Consider the following 19,835-nt stretch of genomic DNA (forward strand, 5'->3'; position numbering starts at 1 on the left):
TTCACTTCACTCACCATCTAAATTTTGTTTATTTTGGCCACACACATTACTCCTCCTCTACTTTGTCAGTCTTTATTGCTAAATGAGGCAGTAACTCCAGCACCAAATGCCACATTTTATTTCTATTATGTCTGATATGAACTCCTACGAAAAACATCAGACTGATACTCACTTCCTGTATATGCTAGATAGGTCCTTCTGACTCCTCCTTCTTAATGAAATACACCATCTTTCAGTGAATGGCTGGCTTCAGGTAGAACCAAGTTCGAATTCTGGCTTCACCATCGCTCTCGGCCATGAGCAGCTCGTGTACCTCCCCGTGCTCTGACACAGGACACTCCACGTCTACAGATGCTTTACATGGAGCCCCAGCACAGCCCCTGCATTTAATTAAGAAAATGACTTCATTTCCTTTCATTGCCTTTCTGCCGCTTCCTATTTTACATTTCTTGTTATTCTTGCAGTCTCCCCCCAAAAAAGAAGTTAATAAAATGTTGAAGGGACCTTGAGACTGTTGTCCAAAAACCTTCCCATCCCGTAAAATACTTGGTTATTTTTCTCCCTCTTTTGTTTTTTTTTTTTTTAAATCAGTTTCGTTTCTGCCCGTGGATTTATAGCTGCCAGCTCTCAGGAGCAGATCCCCGACATTAACATGGGCGCCATCTCCTGGTTATTTCAGGAAGACACACTTACTGCTTAGGGTTTTCTAACTTCTTTGTATCTTGGCATCTTTGTTAGAATTTACTGTAATTCCATGGCTGAAAGGTAAAATAATTATTTGCCTATTTATTTTACAAAATGATTTTTATTTGAAGATTTGAGCTTTTAAAAAGTGGTTAAAACATTGTAGAAAAAAGTTAATGATGATTAGATTTGGAGTCTGAAATCAATATTAATAATTGGGACTGGATAAGCACATTAGTGATTTTGAATGAGGTTTAATTCCCTGCTCCCCAGCCCTTCCAAAGCAAAGCAGTCCCATCTGTACACAAAGGAGGGCTTTCTTGGCAGTGGGGTTGTTGCCTCCTAGGTAATACATTTCTTCATGAAGCAGGTCACCGGACACCCCCTTTGGAGGTCACTGCCCTCTCTCCTCAAGAGAAACTTGGTCCAGCCTTTCAAACAACTTCTGGATGCCTGGTAACCACATGGACGCACTGAGTAGACATTTTCTCCAGCAAAGACCTGCAGAGAAGAAGCCTTCCCAAGAGGAGGAGACTTCTGCTGGGCGAGCAGATTAACAAGGTGTGGATGACAAAAGAGCGAGCCTCCAGAAATGCTAACTAGCAGGGGGGAAACTGGTTATCAGACTGAGAAGTCGAAGCCCTCCTTATGCTGCTAAGGTGGGCAGGTGTCTCAAGTGACACAGCCAGGAAGCTCCATGAGGCCTGTCTGTGAAATCAAGCTGTCACCAGTGAGGGAGACAAAGGTGGGAGGGTCAGAAACATCCCTATAATTCCTATGTACATGAGCTACAGGATGTGTGACCATCACTTTTACTCCACACACCCCACTCTGACTTCCCACAGCTTCCTATAGTTAAAAAGTATGCACTATGATAGTCTCTTAAAATATAGGAGTTGAGGTTATTTGGGTACCTGAGTCCCTTCTTTTTAACATGTTTTATAAAGTTCAGCCTACATGTTGATTGCGGTGCATGCACAACTTCCTGGTGCAGAGGACAAGGTGCTTGTTCTCTTATATGCAAATGATAAGAACCTGTAATCAGGAAAGTCATTAACAGATAGCTAATAATAAATGACAATTGCCACATCAGTCTCAAAATTTTGATAAAGTGTTCCCAACTTCTAGCTGTTTTATTTCCATCATTCCTAAAGCAATTACTACAATCAACCTGATGTAATCATACATTTCAACAATAAATTATCTTAGCTATTATGCCAAAGTAGCATTGACAAAGAAAGGCTTTCTATGGGCATTTCCAACTGAATTTGTGTTTATGTGTTTGTTTAATGGCTGAGGCTAGTTTCTGGTTATGCTTAAATTTTTTCTAGGAAAAAATTTTACAGCCAAGACTATATTCCCTCTGACTGTAGATCATTCTATCCACGGCCTGGCTTCAGTTCCCACCTGTTCACATGGAACCTTCACTTTGCTTCTCCAGCCCAGGCCTGTCCTCAGAGCTCTGGAGACATTAGAATATCAAACTGCCTACTCAGTATCACCTCCAAGGTTATGCAGACTCAACATACTCAAAATCATTTTCATGATTTTTCCTCCCCATCTTGTTCCCCCACTTCCTCCCACTACCACCACTTTTCCCTCCCCTACATTGCTCCTTATGTGCTAAACTTATATTCCTATTTCACCATGTAGTTGCACAAGCCAAAACACCATTCTGAATTCCATCCTCTCTTACAGCTACATGTTCATTTCCTTTCAACACATGTTCATTTCAATTTGCAGTTGACTCAGTCCTCCATCTCTATGACCATCACTCTAGTCCAATCTACTATCATTTCTTTGTTTTTAAATATAATTTCAGATTTTAGTATATATTTTAATTGGTGATACAAATGTCAATAAACCCAAATTCAGAAGGTATAGAATACTATGCACTGCAAAGTCTCCTTCCCCAAGCTAGTGCTGGAGCCAACCTGTTACTCTCCCCCAGGCATTTCATGCTGGCAGGTCCTTATGTGTCCTTGCAGCCATAGTCTAAACATCCAATTACTCTATTATGCAACTTGGGTTTTCTTTTTAGCATTAACACATTTATGTACTAAGCAAAAGGGTGGCTGCAATTAAACCATCTCTGTGAAGTAGTTGCATGTAGAATGTCTGTGATAAGGTAACTGAACACAGTAAAAACAAACAAACATGGAGAGATTTGCTCATTGAACTGTGCTTTAGTGTCACATTTAATTCTTATCCAGAAAGATGATGAAATTTTTACTCTACTTTTTGTAGACACTAGAACAGGTGACATTGTTCATGGCACATTTCATCACTAACTTCTCATCTTCCAATTTAAAAAAAAATATTTTAAGCTACCTACTTATTTTATTTAAATTATTGGAGACATTGGAGTATTCCATACTCATTGTTTTTACTGTATTCAACACATTAAATGTTTTTAGCTCATTTAACACATTTTAGTTGAGTACATAGTACATAATGCATTTCAATAAGACTCTAACTTTTTTTTATTGTTGTCCAGTTTTCATGTTACTGTGCTTTCCTTCCCATCCTGTTCCTGATGTTGACCCAATATGCCATTTATGAAGTTGAGATGGTCTGAGTTTTTCTGCCATTAACTGTAGTTTCTTCAAACTTCTCTCAGGTACACAAAAACTGCCTTGTTTTCAATGTGCTCTCAGTTTTTATGATGAGGTTTTTGACGTCAGAAGTGATGACTGTCTGGTTTGGCCACAGCACCCATTTTTCACAAAGCTATTCCTACTCCTACTTCCTTCATGTGCTCATGGAAACCTCTCCTCTCCACTAAGCAACACCTTCCTACCAGCTGCTGAGTGGTGGCCTTGGTGGATGTGGGCCATTCACGCGGTGAATAGAGAGAGTGTGGTGCAGGGAGTTGGCCTCTAGGGTTTTTATTTTTTAATTAAAAACTTTATCTTGGTGCTCATTCCATAAAGAGCTTCTCTATTACTTAGACAGCTGCATGTTACCTTATTATAAAAATAAACAGCAATTTAACTAGTCTTTTATTGACAGACTTTTGGTTATTGCCAGTATTTTTGTATCTATAAAATAAATTCCTAAAAGTAAAGTTACTAGAGTAAAAGCAAAGCTACTATCATTTCTCCTGGAAGCAAGAGCATCTCAACTGATATTTGTTCATCTACTCTTGACCCCTGTGATCCTTTCTCTACTCTTCAGCCAGAGTATTCATTTTTCCATATAAGTGCCCAATTGTACCAGAACCATTTGTTGAAAACGACTTTTTCCCTTACTGAATTACCTTATGTCTCTATTAAAAATCAATTGACTCTCTCTCCCTCTCTCTCAGAACTCTATTTTGATACATTGATCTCTATGTCTACTCATACATAAATTGCAAACAGTCCTGATCACTATAACTTTTACTTTCCTGGGTCTTTCACTCAATGTAATTTTAGAATTGTCTTCTTAGTTTCTATTGAAAAGAAAAGAAAAGAAAAGAACAGGAAAGGAAAGAACAGGAAAGGAAAGGAAAGGAAAGGAAAGGAAAGGAAAGGAAAGGAAAGGAAAGGAAAGGAAAGGAAAGAAAAACCTACCACCACCCACAACAAATTCCTACAGGGGTGTTAACTGGGATTCTATTGAATCTGTATAGATCAATTTGACAATTTGAAGAAAATCAATTTAGGGAGAATTATATTTTAATAATATTGAGTCTTCCAAGAAATGACATAATATACCCCTCAGTTTATGTAGTTCTCCTTTAGTTTCTTATATCATTATTTTATAGTTTTTAGTGTATAGATTTTGCAAATTCTTGATATTTGTCCCTAAGTACTTTAGGACTTCTGATGATATACTTTTTTTAAATTCTTACCTGAAGATATGTTTATTATTGATTTTAAAGAGACAAGAAGGGGGAGATAGAAAGAGAGAGAAAAACATTGATGGAAGAGAAAAACATTGATCGATTGTCTCCTATAGATATCCTGACAAGCAAGCAAACCTGCAATATTAAAAAATTGTTTTTCCAATTTAGTTATATAGATATAAAATTGATTTCATGCATTTGTGATACAAATTCTCAGCAAACTAGGAATAGAGGGAAACTTTCTTAATTCAATAAAGGGCATCAATGAAATTCTATAGCTGCTATCATACTTAATGGTGACAGACTAAATTCTGTCCCCATAAGATTAAAAACAAGGCATGGCTGTTTTCACTCACCACTCCTATTAAGTATTGTACTGGAAGTGCTAGCTAGTGTAATAAGGCAAGGAAAAAAAAAACAAGATACCTAGATTACAAAGGGAGAAATGTTAGAAGTCTTTATTTGAATGTGATAGAATTATCTATGTTTAAAAAAAAACCCTCAAAGAATCTACAAAATGTTCCTATAAAATGATCAGGGTTGCAGGATACAATGTCAATATATAAAGTCAATTATACTCTATATACCAATAATGGATAATTGAAACTTGAAATTTAAAAATATTTATAATAGAACCAAAAGCAATAAAATATTTAGGTATATATCTAACAAATTTTTGCAGGATCAGTATGATAAAAATTACAAAACACTGATGAAATAAATTAAAGAAGTCATATAAGTGGGGAGATATACCATGTTTATGGGCTGGAAGACTCAATATTGTTAAGATGTTAATGTGACTGAATTTGATCTGGAGTTTCAAGAAAATTCTAATCAAAATACTAGCAAACTGTTTTGTATAGATCAGCAAACTGATTCTCAAAACAGAAAGGCAAAGAAATAAGAAGAACCAAACAACTATTTTCAACTGATTTTTGACAAAGGAGTAAAGGCAATGCAATGGAGAAAGAATAGCGTCTTCAACAAATGGCAGTAGAATAATTGAATATCCATATGCAAAAAAACAACCAAAACCTCAGTATATACCTCAGAACTAATTCAATATTACCTCAAAATGGATTAGACTTAATGTAAAACATAAAGCTATAAAACTTCTAAAAGAAAAAATAGGAGAAAATCTGCATGAACTGGGGTTTCTCACATAGTTTTTAGATATGACCCCAAACAACAAGTTTGACTTTATCAAAACTAAATGCTTTTTATGCTATGAAAGATACTTTTAAGGCAATGAAAAAACAAGCCGCAAACTATGAAAATATGTTTGTAAATCCCATACCTGATAAAGGACTTACATCTATAATATATAAAGAATTCTTAGAACTCAATAATAAGAAAACAAATAACCAATAAATTACTTAAAAAATAAGTACAAGATCTAAACAAACACTTGACCATATACAGATAGTAAATGAACACATGCAGAAATACTATTAATAATAATTACATAAATGCAAACTAAAATAAAATAAGACACCATTAAATGCATTTTAGAATGACTTAAAAAAGGAAAAAGAAGAAAACCCTGGCAATGTAAGTGTTGGTGAGGATTCAAAGCAATTGGAATTCTCATACAATGCTGATGGGAATGTGAAATGGTACAGGCACTTTGGCAAACAGTGCAGCCTTTTTTTATTAAGTTAAATACTCATTTATCATATGACCCAAAAATCCCACACCTAGATATTTATCATAGTAAACTGAAAACTATGTTCATATGAATACCTGTATGAGAATATTTATATCATCCTCACTTGTAATCCTAAAATTGGAAATAATCCAGATATCCTTTGATAAGTGAATAAAAAAATGATGGTATATCTACACAGTGGAGTAAGAGTCAGAATTTTTTAAAAAAAGACAAGATATTCATTTATTAAATAACATCGAGGAACCTAAATGTATTTTACTAAAGCAAGAGAACCCAGATACTAAAGTCCGCATATTGTATGATTCTTTTTATATGGCACTCTGGAAAAGGCAAAGCTACAGGGATGGATCAATGGTTGCTAAAGTTGGGTTGGGACTGACTAAAGGGACAACGTAAGGAAAATTGGGGGATGATAGAACCTGTTTTTATCATGATGCGGCGGTGACTACATGGCGATGCAACTGCTAACAATGGAAGTCTTCACCAAAGAGAGTGAATTTTACTGTTTGTATATTTTTAACTTTAACTTTTTATTGTCTTTTAGTTCATTTTATGTAATAATCTGTACCTATGAAAGAATTCAAATCTATTGAATAAAAGGCTTTGCTTATCATCTACAAAGGAAACTAAAAAATAAGTTGTTGAAAGGGTACCATTTAGTAAATTAAATACTAGAGTTCTGGGGGGAAAGTCTGTAATTGATGTACATTTGATTGAAAAAATAAACTGTTAGGTTACCATGCAGATTTATACAACAATCCAATGCAGAAAAACGCAAAAACTACCTTTTCCTTGATCATAAGAGAACCAAATATTTTTAGAAGCTAAAGCTATTAAGTTTACATACAGCACCAAAACACTGAACAAAAAGTTCTTATTTTTAAGAAAAAAGTATGTTTTCTTATTTTCTGTTCTTAGCATAAATCTTAATTCTTTCTAATGGAACCAAAACCTCCTGAACCCTTTTCAGTGTTGCCCAAAACTTGAACTTCCTTTATTTCTTGATAAAAAATCTATTCACAAATGAACTGCGCAATTCAATCACCTTTGTTTAACTTCAACCTCTTCTTTGCCAAAATTAAAAGGACACCACCAATACTTCTTCTACAATCTTCATCTACGGCACCAGCTTCTACATCTATTAAGTGTTTTTGCAGTCAAGCCAGAACGCATAGCTACTCTTTCATAGCACCCACCCGGCAGAACGATCTAAATGTCAGTTTTCACAAGGGCGTTCTCCATAGGTGGCACTACGTAATAAAAGGCATTGTACTGATCATAGTCAGCGGCCCACGTGGACCCCTGGGTCGCGTCTGTGGCGTGCTCCACGAGCCGGACAAAGCAGAGCATCGCACCGTCCTCTTCCGCCGGCCGGGACCGCTGGCTGGGGGAGATGGTGGGTATCTCTTCCGAGCATGGCATGGCACAGCAGAATGCGAGCGCAGATTGGAGCAGAGGAACAGGAAAGTACGAATCTGTTTGTATATTAAAAAAAAAAATTCAACCTGGCTATTGAGGAACCCAAGATAAAAGGCAGATTGGACAAATAAATCTGATTATATTTCTAATGGAATGGCAGCACTACAATAAAGTAGGTAAGAAGGGAACTGACCTAGTGACCTTGGAAAACAGGTTTGTTTGTGGTTTCTTCCTAGATACTATAAGGATAAAGAAAAAAATAAAACAAACACACACACAGACACATACACACACACACATACACTCTCTCTCTCTCTCTCTCTCTCTCTCTCACACACACACACACACACGCGCGCGCGCGCGCAACAAAAACACTGTTCTCCACCTGGTAAATTTGGTTTTCATAGGGGTGCAGGTTAGCAAGTCTGGAACTGCTCTCTACATAGTCCCCCTTTATCCACAGTTTTGCTTTCTGAGGTTTCAGTTACCTGTGGTCTGAAATACTAAGTGGAAAATTCCAGAAATAAACAATTCATGCCCAGGATGTGAATTATCCCTTTGTCCAGTATATCAGATCAACTGTTGCAGTATCAGTGCTTGTGTTCAATCTTTATTTCACTTAATAATGCCCCCAAAGCCATTTTTATAACTTTTATTATAGTATATTGTTATAATTGTTCTATTCTTAGTTATTGCTAATCTCTTACTGTGCCTAATTTATAAATTAAACATTACCATTGGCATGTTATGTATATGAAAAATCATTATATAGAGGTTCGGTACTATCTGAAGGTTCAGGCATCCACTGGGATCTTGGAATGTATCTCCTGTGGCTAAAAGGTGACTATTGGGAAAACAAATTAAATATAAGAAAAGTGAGAAAGCTTGAATAAACTCTGTGGCACTGGACTGGAGTGGGAGAATGCAATTTGAACTCATGTTTATTTTAAATAGCTATAAAAGTAAATATAGATGCCTATTTATACATGAATATAGATCTCATTTCCTAGCTCTGTCTGCTGAAGGGGCACAGAAACAGCAACACCCCATAAAAATAAGCACATCTAGGGATCCAATGAGAGAAACCGGGTTTCTTAGAGTACTGGCTGATTCAGGGCTGGGGTGCAGAAAACATAAAGTTAGCCTGGAGCTCCTAATGGTACCAAAAATTAAAGAGGAAGAAGAGGAAGAGAAAGAAATAGGAGGAAGAGGAGGAGGAAGACAGCAGCAAGGTGCAGGAGAGAGAGGAGGAACAAATTGGAACTTGAAGAACAAAAATATATTAAAGTATTGGATTATAATGTAAAGGATAAAATAAAATCTATGAGTCCACATTGATATAAATTATTAAATAAATGGGTATAAGAAACAACTTTTCCTTACAGAAAAATTCCAATTAATAGAAACAGGATTGAGCAAAATTGAAAATCAGCACCAGAACATCATGGTAGTAATTGTTGCAGGCAAGATCTACTGTAGAATGCTAAAATTAGTGGACAAATTTTAAGAAGAAACATAATTTTGCCAAAATTTTAAGAAGAAACATGATAGCTTCAAAGTATCCCTCCCCAAATGTTCACTAATTACTGTGGTTAACAGCAATTAATGACTCTACTCAACAAATTCTATCTTTTGGCATCTTCAGCTAGAGGAAAAGTTGAATTTAAATATATAATAATACATACACATAAATGGACCAATATTTGTTGAAATGTGCTATGTATGCTGGACACTATTGCTCGGTGTTTCACATACAAAAATAACAGCTAGCAGTAGTTGAGTACTTACTATGTGCCGGGCACTAAGGGAAAAGTCCCTTAATTCTCATTGTAGTCCTAGGAGCCTCAGAACTGGCCCTTAGCCCTTCCAAGGCCACACTGAGTCACCTGGGCCAAGAAATCTGTGCCAACAGGAATTTGAGAAAAAGGAAGATATCCCAATAACCCCCACTTTTCAGAAGGAAAATTTCAAGGCCAAAGCAGTTCAGTCATTTGTCCATGCAATTACCAGGAAGTGGTGGAGCCAGGATTCCAACCCAAAAGAGTGGCCCTGAGCCCATGCTCTCAATTCCTACTCTACTGCACACATGGTCTGAACAGGCACTTTGGATTCAAGATGGTTTATGTCCCTGGCCATTGCTGTTAACCTCAGTGGAGAGGACAGCACAGTCTCCAGGCCCTTACATGGAACATCCTTGACTAAGGCTGAAACAAGTGTCCTGACACAACTCATATTATATAAGGAAAGGAAAATTTGGGGAACACCAACAGCAAAGTGAAAGGTAAAGGGCCTACAGCATAGAATTTTATGATATGATTATCAGTGCCTTAAATAGTGAGATGACACAGTTATCATGAAAATAAAGTGATTTGAATTTTTAAAACTTACTTGGATATAGATTTCTATTGAATTGTTGAAATAATATAGTCTTCTAAAGAAAAACAGGAACATTCTTGATCAACAAAATACAAATGACTAAAAAGTAAGATGCAGATTTTTGGAGAGTCATTTTGGTTCCAGGAAAAATAAGAACTTTTTATAAGGCAAAATCATAAAGGAAAAAATCCTTATCCAATGACATTTAATGGGAAATAGGAAAATTCCTATTTTCCTCTGTCAAATTTTACTGACAGAGAATTAACAAAAGAAGAGAAGCATGCCTGTGAAGATTATATGAGAATTATTACTAGCTGTTATCTGGGAATTGCTCTGGTCAGCCACAGAATCTGCTTTCAAAAAAGAGAAGTAGGCTTCCAGCCAAGATGGAAGTGTAAGTAGATACGCTTCACCTCCTCACAAAATCAAAAGAAGGAAACAACCAATTAAAAACCAAAAAGCAACTACAACTGCCAGGAAACCAAACTGTATGAAAGTCTGACAACGAAGGAGTTAAAGAAAAAACATTCATCCAGACTGGTAGGAAACCCTACCAGGCAGTCCAGGCGGAGAGAATGTGTAGCATGGTGGCAATTGGAGGACTGGGTGAGCGAGGTGGCAGCTGGTGAACCGGGCAGTCCCACATTTGTGTGCACATAAACCAGGAGGAACAGCTGTGGTCAAGACAGACCACACAATTCAGAGTTTCAGTGTGGGAAAAGAAAGCCTCAAAACCTCTGGCTGTAAAAACCTATGGGGCACGTGGCAGCAGAAGAAACTCCAGCCTCACAGGAGAGTTTGTTGGAGGGACTCACAAGGTCCTAAAACAGACACAAACCCATCGACCAAGGAATCAGCAATAGAAGGGCCCAATTTGCTTGTGGGTAGTGGGGGAAGTGAATGAAAGCTGACAGAGAACTGAGCAAGCAGCATTGTTCGCTCTAAGACCCCTCCCCCAGATACAGAGTCACAACACAACAACCTGGGTTGCCCTGCCATGGTGAATACCTAAGGCTCTGCCTCTTCCAACATAACAGGTGCACCTAGACAAAGAAATATGGCCCAAATGAAAGAACCGATCAAAGCTCAAAAAATAGAACTAAGAGATGAACACATAGCCAACCTAACGGACACACAATTCAAAACATTGGTAATCAGGATGCTCACAGAAATGGTTGAGTATGGCTGCAAAATGGAGGGAAAAGTGAAGGCTATGCAAAGTGAAATGATATATGGAAAAAACAGTAAAAGGAAGTAAACTAGGACTCAAATCAATGATTTGGAGCAGAAGGAAGAGATAAACATTCAACCAGAAGAGAATGAAGAAATGAGAATTCAAAAAAAAAAAATGAGAGGCTTAGGAACCTCTGGGACAACTTTAAACATTCCAATATCTAAATCATGGAGGTGCCCAAAGGAGAAGAGAAAGACTAAGAAACTGAAAACTTATTTGGAAAAAAAATAATGGAGAACTGCCCCCCAATCTGGTGAAAAAAATAGACTTCCAGGAAATCCAGGAAACTCAGAGTGTCCCATAGAAGTTGGACCCAAGGAAGCACACACCAAGGGCACTATACCAGGGAGGTGTCTTTTAATTGCTTAGATCCTAGGAGATCTTGCAAAAGTCCCAGATAAAATAGGAGGGTGGGAACTGTTGCCCTTATCATAAGTAAAGCTCTGCATTGCCAGCTAATAAGTCTGCTTAGGTGAGATGCCACTGTCTACCTGAAGTGTACCTGACTTCAAGCAGGTGCAGCTGCCACTGCTGGTAAGACCTTTTCATAGCACTGATTAAAGTCATACAGAAGGGCTGTTCTTGTCATGGACTGGAGCCTAAAGGGACGGGATTCATTTGTGCTTGTCTCTGGGTATCTTCAGTCAAATGAATACAATTTTGTCCTTTAAAATTCAATTTTATTTTATAAGGTAGTAAGATTTCAAAAGAGATAGCTGTATATATTTTTAAAAAATAGTCACACCTATATTTTAGAAGGATATTGACAGAAACACAATATTTTAATGTCTTAATTTTACTAACACTGATTTTTTAAAATGGTTTAGGCACTGTGGAGAATAGAAAAATAAAAGCAAGTAATTGTCCCCCTATTCTAGGATGTTACGTGACAATGCAGGGAATAATACATGTAACTAAATAAAAATGATAAAACAAAGAGGACTTCCCTCCTCCCTTTTTTAGTTATGAAGTAAATTTTATTTTCTTTCCTGCTTTGCCTTGTCTCTATTCCCTCTTATTATTGCCCCTCCCTCTACCCTAGGAAAATCTATTTTCTTTCAGTTAGTTCTCTCCTATTCATTTTTCTTTTCTTATAATAGTCTTAATCTCTTTACACCTTCATTAATATTGGTGCATTGTTTGCTGATAGTTGGAGGATATCAACATGGTGGGGGTCTGATTCCTGGGCTGTTTGATTTTTGTTCTGGCAGCACATGTACAACAGTATACAAGATGTGGAGGGCGGGGTGGCACCCACTCAGTCAGCCAGAGGGAAGAATCCACCAAAGAATGACCCAACAACAATCAAAACCCAATTACAACCACATAAAAGGCATAAAGGGCAGCACAAGAGCATCAAGCACAGGTGATTGAGGAGATTGCACCACTGAGACCCACAGGTCTCCTACCACAGAAGATCACCCCATGAAGTCAGGGAGTCAAAGCAGATAAATCTAACAAGCAGAAAAAATAAATAAGAGTCACATAAAATGGGGAGACAAAGAAACAACTCCCAATCAAAAGGAAGGGAGGAATCCTCAGAAAGATTGCTAAACAAAATTGAGGCAACCAAACTATGAGTTCAAAATAATGATTATAAAGATGCTCACGGAGCTCAATGAGAACTACAAAGAACTCCAGGAAAGCTTCAAGGAACTTACTGCTTACCACACCAGCATGAAAAGGACATAAAAACTGTCAGTAAGAGACATGAGGAAATGAAAAATACAATTTCTGAATTGAAGAACACAGTAGAAGGTTAGAAGTCGCCTTGCTGAAACAGAGGATCAAATCAGCAAGCTGGAGGACAAGGTAGAAAAACATTCCCAGAAAGGGAAAGACAATGAAAAAATACCCAAAAAGAACAAAAGGGGTTAAGAGAGCTGCAGGACAACATGAAATATAATAATATCAGTATAATAGGGATACCAGAAGGAGAAGAAGAGGAGCAAGGAATAGAAAAACTGAAAAAGTAATGACAGAAAACTTCCCTAACTTGATGGATGAAAGAGTCATGCAAATCCGGGGAGCACAGAGCATCCCAGTTAAGATGAACCCATAGAAGCTCCAGTCCAAGACACATGAAAATTAAAAAAGCAAAAATCAAAGACAAAGAGAGAATCTTAAAGGCAGCAAGGGAGAAACAGAGAGTAACATAAAAGGGAGCTCCAGTAAGACTAGCAGCTGATTTCTCAATAGAAACACTACAAGCCAGAAGCGGATGGCAAGAAATACCCCAAGTAATGAAAAGCAAACACCTACAACTAAGACTCCACAGCAAGGCTATCACTTAAAATGGAAGGCGAAATAAGGATTTACCCAGACAAAATAATGCTAGAACAATACATCTCCACAAAATCTGAGCTGCAAGATATGCTAAGGGGACTGCTTTAAGAAGATGAAGAAAAAGAGTGAGAGAAAGAGGAATACAAGCACAAAGGAGAAACATGGCAATGATTAAGTATCTATCAATAGTAACTTTAAATGTAAATAGATTAAATACTTCAATCAAAAGACACCGGGTAGCTGAATGGATAAGAAAACATGTCCTGGAGAATCAAGAAGGCAGAGGAGTGAGTGGAAGTCTCACTGACCTGCTCCCAGGAACAACCTGGAATTACAACTAAATTGTGGGGAAATCACCTGGAACAAACAACTGAACAATAGCGAGGGAGGAACCTTGTAACCTCAGAGACAGAAGAATCGGCTTTAGCGCAATCTAACTGGTGTGGAGTGCGGTACAGACCTGAGAGGGTGGGCGGGTTGGCCATGGGCAGCAGCACCAGAAGGATATTGAAATGGCCAGCTGGATCCCCCTGAGAAGAGCGAGGTCTAAACCAAAAGTGGGGATCTTTAGCCCACAGCACCAGAGCCCAAAAAATACACAAAACAGCCAGCTGTGAAAAGCAGAAGGGTTACTCTCTGACAGAGATATGGTGGCTGGAGATACAAAAAAACTGTTTATATGACCAACACACAAATTTTTATGTGCATCCACTTACCCTGGTCTTCAGTAAAGGCAGGAGAGAGAGGGCTAGAGACGCCTGAGGAGAGACTGGGGAAGGAGGTTTTGGGGTGAGAACAGAGAGTAGCTGGAGGAATCTCGGTGCTGACTCATCCCCCATGCAGCAGCGGCCATCTTGCTCAGGCGGAGACCACTCCCCCTGACTGTCACCAGCGTCAAAGGACCCAATAGCCCCGCCCCCAGGTAGGATTCCACCCCACCCTGTGCTGTCTAAGCTCCCTGCTGAGTGCAGAGTGGCAGCCACAGACAGTAGATCCCTGGCAAAAGGGGACACAGAGATGTCTGGCGACGCTTGAGGAGAGACTGGGGATGGAGGCTTTGGGGAGAGAACGGAGACAGTAGCTGGCGTGATCCCAGTGCAGACTCCTCCCCCATATGGCAGCAGCATGAAAGGACCCAATAACCCTGCTCCCAGGAGGGACTCTGCCCCACCCTGAGCTGTGTAAGGTGGCCTGCTGAGTGCACAGTGAATAGATTAACAGCTGAAGGAGACAGCCACAGACAGTAGATTACTGGAAGTCTCGAATGGTCTGTCTAAGGTCAGAGAGGGTCATCATCAGAGGCAGATCCAGAAAGTAAAAACAGTGGTCTCCAACCATAGAAGTTCACACTACAAAGTCAGGAAATCAAGACAGATCAAGAACCAGAAGCAAAAGAGAAGAGTCTCACAAATAATGGCAAAACAAAGAAATATGCCCCACTCGAAAAGAAAGGAGCAATCCCCAGAAAGAGAACTAAATGAAATAGAGGCAAGCAAACGATCAGATACTGAGTTGCAAACAACGGTTCTAAGGAAACTGAATGAGCTCAGTGAGCTCAGAGAGAATTACGAAAAACTACAGGGAAACTACAAGGAACTAACTGCAAACAAAACAGCATGAAAAAGGACATAGAAACTATCAATAATAGACACGAGGAAATGAAGAATACAATCTGTGAATTGAAGAACACAGTAGAAGGAATCCAAAGCAGGCTAGATGAAGCTGAGGACCGAATCAGCGAGCTGGAGGACAAGGTAGAAAAAAGCTCACAGAAAGAGGAAGAAAATGAACAAAGACTCAAGAAGAATGAAGAGGCATTGAGGGAAATGCAGGACAACCTGAAACATAATAATATCCGTATAATAGGGATACCAGAAGGAGAAGAGGATGAGGAAGGGATAAAGAACTTGTTTGAAAAAGTCATGATGGAAAACTTCCCTAATTGGAGGAGAGAAAAAGTATCACAAGTCCAGGAAGCACAGAGGGTCCCATTCAAGAGGAGCCCAATGAGGCCCATTCCAAGACACATCATCATGAAATTGGCAAGTATCAAAGACAAATAGAGAATCCTAAAGGCAGCAAGGGAGAAAGATGATGTAACATAAAATGGAGTCCCAACAGAGCTGGCAGCTGACATCTCAACAGAAACACTGCAAGTCAGAAGGGAGTGGCAAGAAATATTCCAAGTCATGAAAAGCAAAGGTCTGCAACCAAGACTGCTCTACTCAGCAAGACTCTCAGTTAAAATGGAAGGCGAAATATGGATGTTCCCAGACAAAAGAAGGCTAAAAGACTACACCTCCACCAAACCAGCACGGCAAAATATGCTTTAAGATGAAGAAAAAGTTTCTATGAATATCCAGTTCCTTTCAGATTGCCAATACTTGATATTACCAATATTTTTAATACTCATTAATCTGATCGTGACAATGATGTTATTTTAATTGTTCCTTTACTATTTGTTGAAACTAAACCTGTTTTAGTATATTTCTTGCCTATTTCTATTATTTTTTTTAAAAAAGCTTTAAATGACTTTTTGGTTCTCTTTATCCATTTATTGATTAAAGGTTTATAGAACTTTTTTCCCTAAAAAAAACCCTATTAACCATGTTTTAGATGTGTTGCAAATACTTTTCTATTCTATTCCTTGTCCTTTAACTTTTTTATATGTATATTACTATATAGTTAAATGTTTAATATAGTCTTATGTCAATATTTATAACTTCTGGGTTTGAATATTTTACTTCAGGTCATGAAAAATATTAGTTCTATTTTCTTCTAAAACTCCTTAGATTCTATATACTGATTTTTAACTCACCGGAATATTTCTTGTATAATGTGTGAAATAAGGCTCTATATTTTTTTATTTCAAGTAACAGTTGTCCATGCACCTTATTTGTTGAATAAGCCTTATTTTACCCATTGATCTGAAATAGCAACTTAATCATACATTATATTGTTAGACACATATATACCTTTGTCTCTAGAATGTTCATTATATTTCACTGATCTACTTGATTATTTCTGTGCTGGTGTCATGTTGTTTTAAATGCTGAGACTTTATAATGGTTTTAAAGTTTTTTAATATTTTATACTTAACTTTGACATTTTAAAAAAATAAATCAATCTGCATTTAAAAAAAAAGAAACATGTCCTGCATATATGATGCCTACAAGAGATCCACGTCAGATCAAAGGACCTATACACACTGAAAAGAAAGGGATGGAAACCCATATTCCAAGAAAATAGTCAGGAAAAAAAGCTAGCATAAGCAATACTTATATCAGACAAAATAGATTTCAAAACAAAGGCCATGAAAAGAGACAGACAAGGTCACTTCATAATACTGAAGGGAAGAATTTACAAGAGGACATAAGTATTGTAAACATATATGCACCCAACATAGGAGCACCCAAATATATAAGAAAATCTTGGAGGACTTCAAGAAGATATACACAGCAACACACTTATAACAAGAAATTTTAACACCCCATTCTTTATAATGGATGAGTGTCCCACACAAAGACTCAACAAGGATATTGTGGCACTGAACGATATCCTAGATCAAATGGTCTTAACTGATATATACAGAACTTTTAATTCCAAAGAAGCAAAATATACATTCTTTTCAAATGCACTTGGAACATTCTCAAAGGTAGACTACATGATAAGACAAAAAGCAAGCCTCAACAAATTCAAGAAAATTGAAATCATTTTCATGGATCACAATGGCTTGAAACTAGAAACCAACCTAAAAGAAAAAATTCAAATACAGTCAAATTCATGGAGACATAATAATACGTTATTAAACAATGAGTGGGTTAATTATTAGATCAAGGAAGCAATCAAAAACTTTCTGAAAACAAATAAAAATGAACATACAACCCACATTTTATAGGACTCAGTGAAGACAGTTCTGAAAGAAAAGTTCATAGCAATACAAACTTACCTAAAAAAGACAGAAAAATTTCAAATAAACAACATAACTCTACAACTACAAGAGCTGGAGGAACAACAACAAACAAAGCCCAGGGCAAGTTGAAGAGATGAAATAATCAAGATCAGAGCAGAATTAAATGACATAGAGCTAAAAGAACAATTCAAAAGATCAATAAATCCAGGCGCCTGTTCTTTGAACAGATAAACAAAATTGACAAGCCTTTTACCAGACTCATCAAGAAAAAAAGGGAGAGGACCCCAAAAATAATATCAAAAACAAAAGAGGAGAAATTACAACTGATACCACAAAAATGCAAAGGATTGTAAGAAATTGCACCAAACAAATATATGCAAAAAAACCTTGACAACCTGGATGAAACGGACAAATTTCTAGAAGCATATAATCTTCCAAAACTAATCCAAGAAGATGCAGAAAACCTGAATAGAGTGATAACAGCTGGTAAAATTGAAGCAGTAGCAAAAAAAACTCCCAGCATACAAAAGCCTTGGATTGGATGGCTTCACAGGAGAATTTCATAAAACAGTTAGGGAAGAGCTAACCCCTATCCTTCTCAAACTATTCCAAAATATCCAAGAAGAGGGAAGACTCTGAAACTCTTTTTATGAGGCCAGTATCATTCTAATCCTAAAACCAGATAAAGACACAACAAAGAAAGAAAACTACAGGTCAATATCACTGATAAACATAGATGCTAAAATCCTCCACAAAATATTGACAAACTGCATCCAGCAATACATGAAAGAGATCATACATCATGGTCAAGTGGGAGTCATTCCAAGGATGCAAGGATGATGCAATATTCACAAATTAATAAATGTGACACATCACAGAAACAAAATGAAAAACAAAAAACACATGATCATATTAATCAATGCTGAAAAAGCAAATAATAAAGTACAGCACCTATTTATGATAAAAAAAAAATTCAGCAAAGTAGGAGTAGAGGGAGCATACCTCAACATAATAAAGGAGTAGAGGGAGCATACCATATATGAGAAACTTACAGCCAACATCATTCTCAATGGAAAAAAACTAAAAGCTTTCCCAATAAGATCAGGAAGAAGACAAGGGTGTCTGCTTTCACCACTTCTATTCAATATAGTATTGGAAGTTCTAGCCACAGCAATCAGACAAGAAAAACAAATAAAAGACATCCAGAATGGAAAGGAGCCAATAAAACTATCATTGTTTGCAGAGGACATGATAGTGTTCATAGAAAACCCTATAGACTCCACCAAAAAACTACTCAACCAAATAAGTGAATATGGCAAAATGGCAGGATACAAAGTCAATATTCAGAAATTGAAGGCATTTTTGTACACCAACAATGAAATATTAGAATCATAAATTAGGAAAAAGAATCCCATATACTACAGCAACAAGAAAAAATAAAGTATCTAGGAATAAACTTAACCAAGAAGGAAAAAGACCTGTTCTAGAAAACTACAAAACACTGAAGAAAGAAATGAAGAAAGACACACATAAATAGAAACATACAGCACGTTCATGGATTGGAAGAATTAACATCATCAAAATATCCATACTACCCAAAGCAATTTATAGATTCAATGCAATTCTTATTAAAATACTAATGACATACTTCACAGATATAAAACATATATTTCAAAAATCTATATGGAACCATAAATGACCCCAAATACCCTCAGCAATTTTGCAAAGAAGAACAAAGTAGTTGGGATCACAATACCTGATACAAAACTATATGACAAGGCCACTGTAATCAAAACAGTCTGGTACTGGAATAAGAACAGACACGTAGATCAATGGAACAGAATAGAGAACCCAGAAATAAACCCAAGTCTCTGTGGTCAATTAATATTTAGCAAAGGAAACAGGAGCATAAAATTGAGTAAAAATAGCCTCTTCAACAAATGGTATTGGGAGGTCTGGACAGGCTAATGCAAAAAAATCAAACTAGACCACCCACTTACACCATACACCAGAATAAACTCAAGATATACACAAGACTTAAATATAAACTATGACACAGTACAAGTCCTAGAGGAGAACTCAGGCAGGAAAATTTCAGATATCCCACACAGCAATATTTTCATGATATGTCCCCTAGGGCAAGGGATACAAACACAAAGGAAAGAATAAACAAATGGCACTACTTCAAATTAAAAAGCTTCTGCACAGCTAAAGAAAACATAAGCAAAATAAAAAGAGAGCCAACTATGTGGGGAAACATATTTGCCAATTATACCTCAGACAAGGGTTTGATCTCTAAAATATATAAAGAACCCACATGACTCTACACCAGGAAGACAAGCAATTCAATTAAAATATGAGCAAAGGACCTGAACAGACACTTCTCCAGGGAGTACATACAGAGGGCCCATAGACCTATGAATAG

At 37.2% G+C, this 19,835-nt stretch overlaps 2 pseudogenes; both read right to left on the minus strand.

Annotated features, from left to right (window-relative positions):
• Positions 1 to 2,918: 2,918 nt before the first annotated feature.
• LOC129080331 (fatty acid-binding protein 5-like) lies at positions 2,919 to 3,909 on the minus strand (annotated as a pseudogene).
• Positions 3,910 to 7,108: 3,199 nt separating this feature from the next.
• Positions 7,109 to 7,604, minus strand: LOC129080133 (deoxyuridine 5'-triphosphate nucleotidohydrolase, mitochondrial-like; annotated as a pseudogene).
• Between the last annotated feature and the right edge of the window lie 12,231 nt (positions 7,605 to 19,835).

Source organism: Pteronotus mesoamericanus, unplaced genomic scaffold (genome assembly GCF_021234165.1).
Source record: "Pteronotus mesoamericanus isolate MK-2021 breed Mesoamerican mustached bat unplaced genomic scaffold, CSHL_Meso_final contig_121, whole genome shotgun sequence".
Taxonomy (NCBI): domain Eukaryota; kingdom Metazoa; phylum Chordata; class Mammalia; order Chiroptera; family Mormoopidae; genus Pteronotus; species Pteronotus mesoamericanus.